A 13,215-nucleotide genomic window follows, 5' to 3' on the forward strand; every position below is an offset into this window, starting at 1 on the left:
GAAATCTGGATGTAAAAAGCTGGGGGGAAATTCCATCAGTTAACTTTTTATGAAATGTCTTTGGACTGTTGTGTTTTTTATCTACTCCCACAAGTCAGAAGGATCTGACTCTTTGATCAACCACAGTAATGACAGCACGTTTCAGCTAGAATGCATGGCTCCTGTAGTTGGGAATGCACAAAACTGATGTCTCATTCTGACTGTGACAACTGATCTGTTATGTGTCAGGAGGGTGGGGTTTGAGAAGTAATTGTGCTGTTTTTGGACAATTCTAGGGTATATAAATCCCAGGACTTGAACATTAGCTAAGTTTTATTTAAAAAGGGATCTTGCCCAAGAAAGTTTCTCTGCTAATTTCAGAGGATCCCAGTAGTAAAGGGGAGAAAAGTCAGGGTGCAATGTAACAACGATGAGAAATACAACTTTCCTCTAATTCCTAAATGTTTCCTCCCCGCTGCCACTACCATGACTCGAATTCGACCTTGCAAGTCTGGCTAGACCAGAGGATGTACACTGTACAGATAGGAATTGAAAATACAGGGAATCCAGGGCGGATGAGCCCTGCAGGACCAGTGGTGTGAGTGGCGAAACAGGGAGGGTAAAGGGAGAGTGGGTAGGAAAGAGGGAACCGATTACAAGGAACTATATGTGACCTCCTCCCTGGGGGACAGACAACAGAAAATTGGATGAAGGGAGACGTCGGACAGGGCAAGATATGACAAAGTACCAATTTATAAACTATCAAGGGCTCATGAGGGAGGAGGGAGGGGAGGGAGGGGAAAAATGAGGACCTAATGTTGGGGGTTTAAGTGGAGAGAAAATGTTTTGAGAATGATGTACAAATGCGCTTTACACAATTGATGTGTGTATGGATTGGGATAAGAGTTGTATGAGCCCCTAATAAAATGTTTAAAAAAAAACCCCCAACTTATTTATGAGCCACCTTATACAAGATATTTATCAGTATAAATAATACAATTAAGTTGTTTCATTATGTTTGCATTCAGATGCTTTCAAATCACTTGCATTTTTGTCTCCTTTTTCTGTACTTAAGATTAAAATTGCAAGTAAAGTGAAAAAAAAAAAAAGCTGAAGGGAACTTTGGGAGGGAGCTGTTAGATGAGGGAGAAGCACAGCTCCTGGCAGGGATTTATAATTGGAGGATCAGAGCTTCAGAAGAGTGCACAAAAGCTGCCCAAGAGAGGAAGAATCCTTTATAAAAACCTTCCCATACCCTTGTTGTCCTAGGCAATTTTGCTACATGAACAGTCACATAAGGACGGATCTATACTTCTGGCCTCTCCTCTCTCTCCACAGTGGTCAGCTCAGACAGTTCAGGAAAATGGTGGCAGCGAATATCTTATAGTGAGAAGACAAAGCTCTTGCCCTGACTCACTGACAGACCATCTCAGAATAGGCCCCAGATGAGTGGAGAAGAAAACATTTAACATTAAAACCTTGGGCTAATGGTTTCCCTCATCTAGGTGATATGTCGCTGTAGTTGTCTTATCCTTTATTAAGCTTAAAAAAATAAACCAAACCGATGCAAAGCATACTCACTGCCATCGAGTCAATCCTTACTCATCACGGCACTATCAGATGGAGCAGAACTGTACATGTGAGTTTCTGAGATTGTACCTGCTTATGAGGGTAGAAAGCTTGTCTTTTTCCTGAGGAGTGGATGGTGGTTTTGATCTATGGATGTTGTGTTAGCCGTCCAACATGTAACCACTATGCTACCAGGGCTCTCTTCTTAAGACTAAATAAATGTTCTCTTAAAAATTAAAAAAAGAAGAAGAAAATAATGGCAGCCACAAAGAAAAAATAATAAAGATTTCATGCTCAAATTAAGAAAAAAAACTATAGGAAAAGACTACACCCTTTTCTGTAGTTTAAATATGACACATGTAACAATTGCAGCCTCGCAACCATTAGGACCAGGAGCTTGGCCAAGGACAGGTCTTCCCACTAAATATCACAGAACAGAAAGAAGAAAAATAACTGAGTCGTCATAACATTTCTGAACAACTGAGCTAAGCAAATCTGGAATTGCCCTTCCTTGGGAACATCTTAATATGTAAAATAACAAAGTTTCTTATTAAAAAATAATGTTAAATATACTTGGAATTTTGATGATTCCTTAAATCTAAGCTTTTAATTTAGAAAAAATTTAGGACTAAGGTAATATTGAAACTAATATTTTGATCACTCCATTTGTTTTACCAGATATTAACATTTTACCACAACTCATATGTATATATAATCACATATTACAGTGAGGGTATGGGTGGAGTTTAAGTATTTGAAAATGACATCTTACCCCTAAGTACTTGAGTTTGTATTTCTTAAGAATTAGGACATTTTCCTACATAACCATAATACTGATATGAAGGCCAGGATTTTACCACTGATACAACTGTGTTACGTAATGCATAGCCCATAATCAGATTTCATCCTTCAATCTGAGAATGCTACATTTTAATTACCAAATTGACAACTACCATTTAGAGTGACCAAAGATGACTCTTACTTGTCATCAGAGACATCGTGAAGTCACTTGAGTTTTCACCTTCAGGCAGGGGCTAGCTTACCACTGAACAGGTCTAATGACCAGTTAGAGCCAAAAGTAAAGTTCATTTTGTGAGAATGATGTGTTTCTGACGTGGTCAGCATGCTGGTATACCCTAAAGTAGAGGTGCTGAAGCTGGGTCATGGTGATTCATGAAACCCCTCTCGTCAATATTTGAAAATTCTCATATTAAAAACTTAAAGATTGTCTTGAATTTTCTAATTTCTGGATTTGGGAATGTTAGTAAATCATTTAGTACCAATATAAGATGAAATCAATTTATAGAACTGAAGCACAGTCATAATACTTTTTGTGAATTTAACATTTACAGTTACTAGACTAAGTCTTCTCCATAGTCAAACCTCCTCTCCAAGGTGAATCTTTCTAAGAAAAAGTCATTATTGGAGAGTTCGGCCTACCCGTTTCCCTTCACCTTTTCCTTCCTGTAAGCCTTGTCTGGCAGTGGAGGAGGGACGGACTGAATCAGTCACAGTGGACACTAATCAGTGTGAGGGTGTCCTGGGTGAAAAGTTGGGTTTGGGTAAAAGTTCACTTTGGGCCCTAAAGTAAAGCTAAAGGTTAAGGACTCAGGGTTGAGGCTAAGAAATTTCAGTCTAATACCACCTCTAAATGTCCCTGTGCACATTAGTTAATTCTGAGTGGTGTCTCCCCCCCCCCCTTGTTTAGTATGTTGTATAAAGGCTCTAAAAATGAGTAATCATAAAAAAGTGCTACACTTATAAATGACATGATTTTAGTTTGGGCTTTGTAAGAAACGTAATCTTCAATGTCTCTTAGAAACACAAAGTATTCCTATCTTGGGCATATTCATGTCTTTTCTTCATATGCACATTTGGAAATGTTTTATTTGACCTAATAATTGTCCATCTATTCTGACACTCTCCGTACTTCTTCATTACCTAAGCATCCTCATTAAACTTCATGCTGATAACATATATTCTTTCAGCTTAATAACCCACAGTGTGACTTGAGAATCATTTGGCTTGTCAAAATCTTAAAACAGTTCTGGGAAATAAATTTCTTTTGTGTATTGTGAAGCTAAAAGTTATTGAAAATGCGTTGTATTTTCATAAAACAAGTATAAAAATACTGCCTTGGGAGTGAGCTAAATATTTTCTTATTGTCCTAAGTCTCAAGGGAGTTAGTGTAATCACTTGTGATAAAGAAATAGCTTTGCTATGTTTTGGTAAGTTCACTTTGATTCAGTTTAGATCATAATTTATAAAAATGCTGGGTTGATAGTGTTATTCATCATTCATCTACTCAACATATATTTATTGAACACTTACAACATGCCAGGCTCTGTGACACAAGCCTTAGGGACACACTGGTGAGCAAACTATGGGATCTCTTGGAAGGCATCCTAGTGGCACAGTGGGTAGCAGCCCAGCCATTAACTGAAAGGTTGGGGGTTTGAACCTGCCAGCTACTGTGCAGGAAAGACATGGCAGTCTGTTTGCTTGGGGATAACAGCCTTAGCAGCCCTATGGGACAGTTTTATTTGGTCCTATAGGGTTGATGTGAGTCGGAATGTCCATCAGTGGGCTGCTCTTGAGAAAAGGAAATCAGATTGAGATCAAGTAACTGAAGAACCTGATCTGGTCAGGTAGGTGAGGTTCGCCGGAGGAAATGAGCTGTAGCTGGAACATGCAGCTCATTGCAGGGCATTTCTGCCAGGAGCAACCTGTGCAAAGACCAGATGGCAGGAGAGAGCAGGGCTTCCTGAACTGCAAGCAGGCCAGGGAGGCTGGAGTACAGTACTCAGAGATGCCTGCAAACTGAGACTTGTAAGAAAATCGGTATTGCATAAAAATTATATTCTTTGAAGATGGTTACAAAATGTATTAAATCAACACTTTTCTCATAATTGACTCCTCTGTATCAGTTTACGATACCAAGGCCTAGTTCAGATACCCAGAATTGAAGTTCTTACAGTGTTTATCCCCCCCATCCCCGCCCCTTTGGTGCTTTAATCACCAAGCAATCCCCGCTGATCATCCATGCCCTGTTTGAGTAGCCCCTTCCCAGTGGCAGAGCCACTCTTTCCGTCCTTGTAATCACCTTTCCAATCGGCAGCCTTTTGTATATGAAGCACTATCTTGATTTCTACTTTTGATGGCAGTGTAGTTTTCTGAGGCAAAACTAAACATGTCCAGTTGCTCTTAGACTCTTTAACGTGCTTGAAGATTGCAGATGTTTGGCCACAAGCCTCTCTTTCCCCCAAATTTCATTTCCCCCAGTATTTCAAAACTCTCCAAAATATACCGCAAAGAGACACTAGTAGTGTGAAATATCTTTTCTCCCTGACAGGTACCTATTGCTTATCTCCCACAATCATTACCCTATGTCTTTGATCAACACACAAATAGTCATTGCGGAGTTGTCTTAAGTAGTATACTCTATATCTAGATTGCAATATCCATTGTGATGGCTACATAGAACTTGTAGACAAAATTTATGCTTAAAAGGTTTATTAAGAAAGTTGAGAAATTGTTATGAAGAGGAGAAATGCTCAGGATAGAATTATTCATAAGGACATATTACCGAGTTCTTTCAGGGATGGCAATAGATGCCCCAACAGCATGCTTTTCAGCTTTAAGCCTCAATCTGCAGGCACTGAGTTCAAGCTCTGTGGGTCAACAAGCCCAACTCCCCCAATTAAGTGCTCAGAGACACCTCCTTCTGCAAGTGTGCCTCCTGCTTTAAAGCACTCCGATGTACTTGTTCTGTGGGTTTGAAAGCCCATTGCCCTGACGCCTGGTTCTGCTGTTGTTCCTCTGATATTATAGCTGTGTTTTGAGTCCAGGAGTTTCACTACATGGGGATCTTTGGGTTTAGAGGATGCACCCCTATACTGGCTCTTGCTGGCAATGAGATCCCCACCCCTGTTGCTCAGAGGGTTCATTTCTTACACTGCAGGATGGCATTCCAGGGAATCCTGTTCACAATTACAAACGGGTGAATCCTATCAGTATCATTCCCCTACCTCCTTACAAGACCATATAGGAAAAGGTCATTTGGTGGGAGCTGGAGACCAGCTCGAAGAGCCACATTAAATAATTCACTGCTCTTGCAATTGCCCTTGTTGCCTAGGTTCCATCAAGTCAAGGGAGACCCATAGGGACCCTATGTAGAGTTTCCAAGGCTTTTCTTAAACATTTTTTATTGGCACTTAACCCACATATCAGACATTGCAGTAGAGGTGGTCAATCTTTTTTTTTTTTTTTAAGTCATTTTATAGGGGGCTCTTACATGTGAATCTTTATAGAAACAGGTAGTTTCATGTTTCTCTCAAAGAATGGCTGGTGGGCTTGAACCACTAACCTTGTGATTAGCAGACCAGTGCTTACCTGATAGCACCACCAGAATTCCTTGCACTAGTTTTCTGCAGGAACAATATGTCCGTCTGTTTCTGTGGAGATTACAGCCTTTGGAGCCCTATGGGACAGTTTTACTCGGTCCTATAGGGTTGATGTGAGTCGGTATGTCCATCAGTGGGCTGCTCTTGAGAAAAGGAAATCAGATTGTTTGAGAGCATGTAAAAGAGGAACCTGATCTCGTTAGGTAGGTGAGGTTCGCCAGAGGAAATGGACTGTGGCTGCCACGTGAAGCTCATTCCTGTTTCTGGAGCTATAGAACAGGGTCCATGAATTTCTAGCCTAAAGGAATTGGAGGGTAAAATAAGAAATCAATAATATAACATGATACATAAAGTTGTCTAATTTGCAAAAAACATTATGGGATTATGAAGTGAAAGTACAGGAAGAGTGCTTTACCCTGCTGATGAGTGGTGGAGCTAGGGGGAATTATTCTACAAAATGAGGTTCTGGGAACACTTCCAGGGAGTCTTTGAGAATGTGAGCAAGGTAACCAAAGTTCATTAGACACTAGAAAACCTAAAATAAAAACCTTGCATTGGTAAGTAAAATCATATATCAGCATGCAAGTAAGGTTTCTATAGAGATGGCCCTTGGCTTTCCCTAGCTCCACAAAGACATCCACGATACAAAATAAATCCTTTATCTAGTCTATTATAAAAGATGAAGCCAGGGGCGTTGGACTTGGTAGTAGTTAAGTATTCCTTAATGGTCAGCGCAGACATTGATGCGGGTGAAAAGGCCAGAACAATCTTAAAGAGACTCAACTCAGTGTTACAGCTCTTTTAGAATTTGCCTAGCAGGGTTTCTATTTTTTTCTGGAAAACAAAAAAAAAAAAAAAAAAAGTGAGAGAGAGGGAGAGAGACTCAAGTCAATCCAACTGCAAGCCATTTTATTATTGCAGATAGAAAAGTACGTATGTGTGCTTCTCTTAACTCATTGGTTTAACTCTTATTCTAGGAGGTCAAAGTTTCAAAACTTTGATGATATCCTACCAAGAGTCTAAACACTGCTTCTTACTCAAATGTTGGGGCCCTCCCATAATGCAATTTGAAATGCATGCTGTGTAAACACAGTGGAAGCTTATGTGCTGAAAGTTATGCTCCAATCTATCCTTTCCTTAGGACCTTACCAAGGATGTGTCATTAACATGATCTTGTTATTTCTTGAGATTCGCCTGCCTGATTTTTGAAACTGCTGTAACCTCACTCAGTACAACTACAGTAGAGCATAAGACTCTTTGTGCACACACAGGAATGGAGTAGTAGTCAGAGCACACAATTTCCTTGTAGTCAAAGCCTTTCCAAGCAAGGAAACAGGTATTATTTACAGTACATACTAGACAGATTGGAAGCAGGTGCTTCCCCCACTGTAATCTTTGCAGCTGTTCTTTAACTTTGTAGTTGCTTGCATCTGTATAGTACACGAGTTGCTATTGTTTTTCTCCTTTCTTATGTTTGGAATAGATGTGTATCAGAAAAGCTGTAATGTAGTCTCTTTTATTCATTCAGAATGTCACTTTGTGCTTGAATACTGTAGTAGTCTATTTGATCACTCCTTTTAAAATATGATTTGCTTGTTAATTTTTCTTATTCGCTATTTAAAAGTTACATATATCCTCGAGTCTGACTAAAGTGATCAGTCCTTTTGATGTGTGTAAAATACCTTACTTCATTGGCAGGTAGTTTGTGCTGTATTTTGGTCATGTGGTGATCATTTTTAAAAATTCATGAAGATTATCTTTCAAAATGAAATAAAAAATGATATGGTTTATTTTTTGAATTGATAGGATTTGTCTGTTATCAAAATAATATTTTTTTCCATAAAATAGGTTTATAGATGTCTTCTCTGTAACAGAAGTCTGTTTCAGTTACATAATCTAAGTAAGCCATCACTTTCTTTAGACATGCTTCATCTTATTGAACATTTTTATTTGATTGCCATTGTGATAATATAGATTAAGATATGGGGTTACATCAATTATTTGAGATTATTGTAGTTAGTGGCCAAAGAGTCAGTTTCAATTCTTAGCAACCCTACGTATGATAGAATCAGACACTACCCTAGTACTGCCCCATACTCAAAATCCTTGCTGTGTTTGAGCCCATTGTTGCAGCCACTTTGTTAATCCATGTCTAAGTAGTATTTGAAAATAGTGTCAGAATTCTAAGTGTTATTATTATCTTTAATGTTCTTGTTTATGATATAGGATCCTAAGCACGTAATAGCTAGAACGAAGAAGAAATATTAGACGATAAATAACTTGAATTAAGTTGTGGTAGTCACCTAATCTGATGTCAATTTAAGGATTAAGAGTGTAGGGGTGGAGTCTAGGCTGTCTATCTAGAGATAGCCAAGGAGACTTCTGTGGGCATGGCCTTCTCCTGAGCATTCTGGGAAATCTGGTACTTCCTCCTTGGGGCGGAAGACACCTCTCTCTCTGCTACTTCCTGGGAGACATTGTAGAAGACAAGCCACATGGAAACAACCAGACCTCGGAAGTCGGAGAAGCCGCAGAGAGACCCCTGCCAGCGCTCAGATGTTTCCAATGACACTGGAGCCAAAGACTTTCTGTCCAACTTTCTACCCACTGGCCTGTGATCTTCTGCATTCGGCATCATTGCATGTGTTTCGTGAGTCTGAAGAGGACTTTATAGATTGATATCGGAAATATGGGCTAATATCGGACTTATGGATATGATCTGGACTGGGCTAGGATGTTTTCTCAATGTTCAGTTGCTCTTGTATATAAATCTCTTTCTTATACACATATGTGTGTCTATGAATATGTTTCTCTAGTCTACCAGACTAACACAGAAGGATATGTTATTAGGGAGGTACAAATAAAACCCAGAGGAAAAAGGATTATTTTACAGTAGACATTTTATAAGAAATGTGTGAGTTGGGCCTCAAGTGTCCTTCCTTTGTTGTTAGGTGCTGTAGAAATAATTCTGATACAATGGAATGAAACATAGCCTGATCTTGCACCTCTTTACAAGTGTTATTATGTTTGAACTCATTGTTGAACTCATTATGTTTGAACTCAACTGTCAAGCCATGTTGCTGATGGTCATCCTCTTTTTCACGAATTGCCTAGTTTACAAAGCATCATGGGCTTCTCCAGAAACTTCTCTGTCCTGATGACATGTCCAAAGCCTTGCTTCTAAAGAGCATTCTGGCTGTACTACTTCCAACACAGATATATTCATTATTCTAGCAGTTTATAGTATATTTTTTATTCTTTGCTAACATCACAACTCAAAGGCATCGATTCTTCTTCAGTATTCTTATTCACTGTCCAGCAATCTCATGCATATGAAGCTATAGACATTACCATGGCATGGTCAGGGGCACTTGAGTCTTTAAAGTGACATCTTTGCTTTCTTAACATTTTAAAGAGATCTTTTGCAAGTGAGAGAGAGCAAGAGCGAGAGAGATCTTTTGCAGTACATTTGCCCAACGCAATACATTTTATTTCTTGACTGTTGCTTCTAAGGCATTGATTATTGATAAAAGCAACTGATCAGCAACTTGGAATATGCAGATGACATAATTGTATATGCTGAAAACTAGGAATACTTGCAGAACTTAAAAAGACCACAGTCTTCAGTATGAATTGCACCTCAACATAAAAACACAAATCTCTATAACTAGACTAATAAGCAGCATCTGGATAACTGGAAAAAATATTGAAGTTGTTAAAGATTTTATTTTATTTGGGCCCTAAATGACTGTTGGAAAATTGGTAAGGGAAGATTTGGGAAAAGGACATTTCAATTTGAGAACTGTATTATAAAGGCCCAGAGTCTTGAAAGCACAGTTGAACAGTTTCTAGTGGTCTTGCATAGGAGAGAAGAGGAGCAGTTGAGGTTGGAGTGGAATAACATTGAGGTGGACTTTCTCACTAGGCTATGTAGATCATATTTGGTAGGTCCTTGGGTGATCAGCCCTTGAAGGTTTATTATAAAGTATCCCATATCAGACCTTAGCAGGTCTTCTGACTTATTTGGTTAGTCATTGCAACTCTTGATTGACTACTACAACTGTTGATTAGCCATTACAACTCCATTTTAGAGCAGAGAAGAACTGAAGCTCCAAGGAGTTATATGATTTGCCCAAGGTCTCATGGCAAGTAATTCTCAGAGCTAGGATTCAAATCAAGTATTTTATGTTTGTTTTTGACCATGTCGGTATGTATGCTTTCTTTTCTTTTTTCTCTCCGTACTTTTATTAGGGGCTCTTACATCTCTTATCACAATCCATACGTTCCTCCAGTGTGTCAAGTACATCTTCACATATGCTGCCATCATTTTCAAAGCATTCTCTTCCCACTTGCGCCCCTGATATCAGCTCCCCATTCTTCCCCCTTCCTCCCCTGCTAACCCTCCCTCACAAACCCTTGATAAGTTATAGATTATTATTTTCATATCTTACTTCGTCCTCCGTCGCCCCTCACCCACTTTTCTGTTGTTCATCCCCCTGGGACAGGGTTATAGATTGATCCTTGTGATCAAGTACCCCTTTCTCCCCAGACCCTCCCGTAATCCTCCTGGTATCTCTGCTCTCATTGTTGGCCCGGAGGGGTTTATCTATCCTGGATTTCCTGTGTTGTGGGCTCTTATCTATAGCAGTGTGCATGTTCTGGTCTAATCTGATTTGTAAGGTGGAATTGAGGTCAAGATAGTGGGGGGAAGGAAGCACCAAAGAACTAAGGGAAAGTTGTGTTTCATCAGTGCTATACTGCACCCCGACTGACTCATTTCTTCCCTGTGACCCCTCTGTGAGGGGATGTCCAATTGTCTACAGATAGATATTGGGTCTCCACTCCATGCCCTCCCCCCATTAAAATTGGTATGATTTTGTTCTGTGTCTTAGATGCCTGATACCTGATCCCATCGACACCTCATGATCACACAGGCTGGTGTGCTTCTTCCATGTGGGCTTTGTTGCTTCCGAGCTAGATAGCTGCTTGTTTTGCCTTCAAGTCTTTAACCCTATAATGCCTGGATTTTTAATTTCAGGAAAAAATTTTTTTGTTTTTATTCTTTACTTTCATAGTTATCAATATATATATACACATTAATATATACATTTAATTAAATGTTATGTCACGATTGGCATTATAGGGTTAAGACCCCAGATGCTATAGCTTTTGATAGCTGGGCACTATCAGCTTTCTTCACCACATTTGCTTATGTACCCATTTTGTTTTAAGTGATTGTATTGGGAAGGTGAGCATCACAGAAAGCCGGATTGTTAGAACAAAATGTTTTTGTGTTGAGGGAGTACTTGAGTTGAGGCCCAGTGTCCATCTGCAGCCTTAATTCTTAATATGTAGATATGATTACATAGTTCTATTCCCCTCTCGTTATATATATATATTTACATATGTACATTCCTGTATTTAGACCTCTATAAATATCCTTTGCCTCCTGGTTCTTTCCTCTATTTCATTTTACTTTCCTCTTGTCCCACCATCATGTTCGGCCTTCATTCGGATTTAGTAATTCCTCGCTGCTAAATTGCCCTTGATTAAGCCCTACTCGGCATCCTACACACTTCTTTCCATTGATTTTAGTTCACTTGTTGTTTCCTTGTCCCTGAGTTGGTTCCCTGCCCCCTCCTTTCTCCCACTTGCCTTTCTCCCATATCCCCTTGGAACCATTAGTCCCATTCTTTTCCTCTCCAAATTATTTATCCTGCCTATCTTATTTAGATAGACATACAGATACATTACTAAGTGCAAAAACCAGGCAAAGCCAAATAAAACAACAAAGGAAGTCAAAACCAACAAAACAATAACAACCAAAAAAACCCAAAATCAAAATAGCAAGAAATAGAAAGCCACTGACAAAAATGGAGAAACCTATAAATAGTTTAAGGTTCGTGGGCCTTAGTCAGTGTTTTTCCAATCAAGTCTGATGTGGTGTCACACTCTCCCTCCAAAGTCTATTTTTGGTATTCCCCAGGGATTTCATCACTTTGCTCCCCTTGCTGCTCTGTTGCATGTCCTTGGTGTTTTGCCCCAGTGTGATGGGGTCAGATTGCGTACTATTCCCACACTGTTCCTCCAGTGTTGCCCCTCACAGCGCTAAGGTGTAGTGAGGGACGTCATGTCTCGTGGTGGGGCTGACCCTATGGTCCTCTCTGTGCGTTGTGTACTCAGAGCAGGAATATCGTCCTCAGGGCTTAGTGGGCCAGACTTTCTTTCTTTTAAGTGGTAGCATAAGACACACAGGATAAATTATTAAGCACTCAGCTACTGGCTTTAAGATTGGCAGTTTGAGTGAGCCCTGCTGGCCTACTCAGTTATGCATTGGGCTGCTAACTGTCAGGTCAACAGTTTGAAACTTCCCTCGGTGGGAGCAAAATAAGCACTACAACTCTCATAAAGCTTTATAGTCTCAGATCTGAGCAACAGAAGTTCCCAACTCCGCCCTGCAGTACCACTATGAGTTGGGATTGACTCCGTGGCAGTGAACTTTGTTTACAGGTGCCTTGGGAGAAAGCCCTGTCAATGTACTGTTCTTTCCAAATTTCAGCCACTGAAAACCCTGTGGAGCACAATTCTACTTTGACACACAGTGGGCGGGGACTCGTCAAGGTTTGTGATTGGTCTCCTTTTGATTTAAGTCATATGCCTTTTTCCTTTGCTGATTCTGCTTTCTACTCATTCTCTGTAATAAATGTTAACCAAGAGGATGATTATGTTGTAAGCCTGTGCATTTTTCTGCTCAGTCTGAACCTCAGTGGTCTGGGGACTGTAGACATACCTATCCTATACACTATGCGCAGTTCTTCTCATCGCGACATAAGGGGATTGAAATCTATTGGATTTAGCATTTGATTGGATATGCGAAACCAAAAGGAAGTGGGAGGCACCGCTGATTCCTTTATTCTGAGGTGAACTCCTGGGTGGATTCGGATGACGCTCCTGGAAAGAAGACAATAGTGATGCAGCAAACAGGATAGGAAGTGTGATGGAGGCAGAGGAATGAGAAAAACCTCATTTTCAGATATATGTTTAAGGGACACTTTTCATCCTGACCTCATTGTGTATTGGGCAGAGTGACTTTGGACAGATTTCTCTTCGAGCTTCTGTACAATTTCTGAACTGCTGATACTTGCTCTAGAGAATTGTTTTGAAGACTAAATGGTACAATGCATGTGAAGCGCTGGACAGGGTCAAGTGCACCGCACATTCGGTAACTGCCACTGTTTCCCTCCTCAGTCATCTAGTGCTCCCC

General features: G+C 40.0%; 1 long non-coding RNA gene and 1 other non-coding gene across 2 annotated transcripts in view; both read left to right on the forward strand.

Moving 5' to 3' along the window:
- The window catches only part of LOC123522719, a 106,858-nt gene that overhangs the window by 29,426 nt on the left and 64,217 nt on the right, over nucleotides 1-13,215 (forward strand). The window lies entirely within an intron of this gene.
- On the forward strand, nucleotides 6,737-6,798 carry LOC115872873. Its single transcript, XR_004048084.1, has one exon. It is a non-coding gene; the product is annotated as a U7 small nuclear RNA (small nuclear RNA).

This window comes from Echinops telfairi, unplaced genomic scaffold (assembly GCF_000313985.2).
Source record: "Echinops telfairi isolate 266 unplaced genomic scaffold, ASM31398v2 ScPeMD7_4;HRSCAF=17, whole genome shotgun sequence".
Lineage (NCBI taxonomy): Eukaryota > Metazoa > Chordata > Mammalia > Afrosoricida > Tenrecidae > Echinops > Echinops telfairi.